The sequence below is a fragment of the Cariama cristata genome, unplaced genomic scaffold (assembly GCF_000690535.1).
Source record: "Cariama cristata isolate BGI_N322 unplaced genomic scaffold, ASM69053v1 scaffold5259, whole genome shotgun sequence".
In the NCBI taxonomy this organism is placed as follows: Eukaryota; Metazoa; Chordata; class Aves; order Cariamiformes; family Cariamidae; genus Cariama; species Cariama cristata.
Window position 1 is genome coordinate 203154 of NW_009633986.1, and position 3137 is coordinate 206290.

The following is a 3137-nucleotide window of genomic DNA, read 5'->3' on the forward strand; positions in this document are numbered from 1 at the left end:
TTACCAGCCCTGTGCAAACACATGTAGGTAGGTAAAAGACCTCTTATGATCTACTGTGAAGAGAAGAGGATCTTCTGCTGTACGAGTGCTCTTCTGTGTGATTTTAATGGTAGCAGATACAGTAAGACTAAATAGAAGAAAAGTTGGGGCTCAGAATTACTCCAGTAAATGTCTAAGCTGAAAAATAATTTTAAAGAGGAATGATAAACATTATTGAATTTGTGGGTTTAATTCTCTTGCAGTTGATTACCTGCAGATTTACAGAATGGCTATGGCTATCTCAACCATCCCATTTCAAACAAGAACGGAAACAATCTCTTGCTCTCCAAAATATATTTACATATTGACAAAATACTTCATCTAAATCTTTCTAATTAACCAATTAATCAAGGATTTCTATTCCTCCTTACTACCAAGTAATAAAAGATGAATGGAACATTTGAAGGGGCAGAGAAGATTAATTTATTTTCTTTCCTGACACCCTCTTTGATCTCATTTCCAAGGCTGAAGAATGGCAGCCCAACCAAAGACTCTTGCTTAGTGTTTTACTCTCTACTCATTGCTCATATTTTTTAAGGTGATTAAAGATTATGCACACCAGTACGAATGAAGCCCACAGCACATTCATTATATCACTTGTTTTAGCAAGCTGATTTCTAGTCAAATTAGATTCTGGTATCTTTGTCACCAGTTACTTTAAACTCAGGAAATAAGTATCTTATTTATGAAAAGATGAAGCAGTTATCGGAATGGCTGTAATATCATAAACATAGTATACCCAGTGATATTAAGCCGTAAAATTAATCTATGTCGGCAAGTGTCCAACCTGGAGACAATTTCATTGCTTCATTTATAGTTAACCAAAAGTTGCCATACTTCAATACAAAAAAAAAGATCGAACAAGTAAATTCATAAGCATGTATGCAGATACAACTGAAGCCAAATGGTAATTGGAATATATATTTTCTGTGTATTAACACATACACTACAAAGGTTATCATATGCACTTAAGCTCAGGTATGGCAGATTAGTGCAAGAACTGACACGCCCATGCCTTTGGCCATACATGTAGTTTTGTTGGATTTTTTTAACGGCATAAAGTCTTAAGAAAACCAGCATTAGATGGAAGTATCTGTATAGGATGATTTTAGTGACAGCTGTCACTTGACTAGCCTTTTAGTCAGGAAGATGGATTTGATTGCTAGCTAATACTCTTTACTTTTTTTCCCTGCTCAGACTTGTTTTTTCTCCTGAATGGACTTGTTTATATTATTACTATAAATAACATTTATGGTAGGTGGTAAGATAGCAACCAAACATGACATAAGTTACTGACTCTCAAACACTATTTCTGTTAGAATCCTTTATCCACCTTTATTGTGAGCATTAATTAAATTGAAGGTCTATGTGTATGAAGAAAGCAGCATCCACTTTGTCTAAGGTATGCCTATAAAGCAACAGCATGGTAAAGCAAGTTGGTGTACTCTACATAGATCACTGCAGATGTGTTCACATAGCTGCAAATGATTGCGCTAACATGGTAATATCTTAAACTATCTGTCAACTGAGCTGTTGCATCTCACCAAGTCTATGCCCTCTTTCATACTGAAACACATTATCTTAGCCCACCATGCACAAGTCACAGCTGGAGAAGGCTAACCAAAATTGCTGGTTACCATGACTCACGTAAAGGCACCTTGCTAAACCACTGTCTTGATGCAGTATGCCCACATAATCACAATCAATCTCAGTGTAGTTAAAAGAATTTGAAATAATATGTGGAAATTTGTTTGTCTGGCTTATTCAGGCTTAGCTTAACCAGAAATAATGCAAAACCTGCTTTCCACTAGATTACCTCTGAATGACTTCACAGTCAAAATGTTTGTCTGACTTTCCTCAAAGTTGAAGTGAATATTTAACTTGTAAAGGTAGAAGAAATAATCTTATGCAGGAAGACTGAGCACTGATGTCCCCAAGAAAAAGTAGTTTTCTATTATCCACTGAAAACAAAAGGTAAGAGATGAAAGGAAATGCAGAATGCCATGCAAACCACCATACGTGAACTCTGTGCTGACATGTAGAGGTATAAAAATGTGTATTATAAACATATTTGTTTTATCTCAACATTTTATTTATAATTATTGTTTTAAAATACAGAAAACTTCAGCTTTCTCTGGTCTTTATGCTCCATTTGCTTTATATCTTCAATGCCTGAGTGACTGACATGAGGCAGCAGGTATGTTCTACTGCTATCTTATATAATATAGTAGCCCTGCACAAATCTAAGACTGAATGTGGTATGACACAACTAGTGTGAAAACTTAAACAATGTCAGAGGACTATTTCTATGCATAACATTAAAAGTGTGATAATACACAGATCGAGGTCAGGAAAAACTTGTAACAGCAGAAGGCTATCCTAAGAGATTGATCAAGAGATTGAAAAACAACCAAACTGTGGATGACTTTGACAGGTAAGACTCAACCAAGTCCCTGTTTCAGTCAGCCTTCAAGTGGACAACACCATTGGGAAATTGTTCCATTTTTGTGGTGACCCTTTCTTTTTTTTAAATAAAGCTTACATGCACAGCAAAGTCCTCAGAAATGCTGTCAACCACATTCTTTTTCCACGTCAGAGAAAAAGTTACATGCAAACATTAAGAATATTAAGTATTTATGCAGTCCTGTTAGTCCCAACAATTTCAAAGCACTACAGATTCACATCCATAATCCCAATGAGAGCTGCATGTTGAATCCTGACAGCAAGGGCGCTAGCTGGAGTAGCTTTTGCAGAACTGTGGCTCTTGGACGGCTCCTGTTCGGACCCTTATTTACAGAATCATAGAATCGTTATGGTTGGAAGAGACCTCAAAGATCATCAAGTCCAACCTTCTACCCAACGCCACCATGCCCACTAAACCATGTCTCGAAGCGCCACATCCAAACGTTTTTTGAACACCTCCAGGGATGGTGACTTCACCACCTCCCTGGGGAGCCCGTTCCAATGCCTAACGACTCTTACAGTGAAGAAGTTCTTCCCAATATCCAACCTGAACCTCCCCTGGTGCAACTTGAGGCCGTTTCTTTGTGTCCTGTCGCTAGCTACCGGGGAGATGAGACCAACCCCCACCTTGCTAC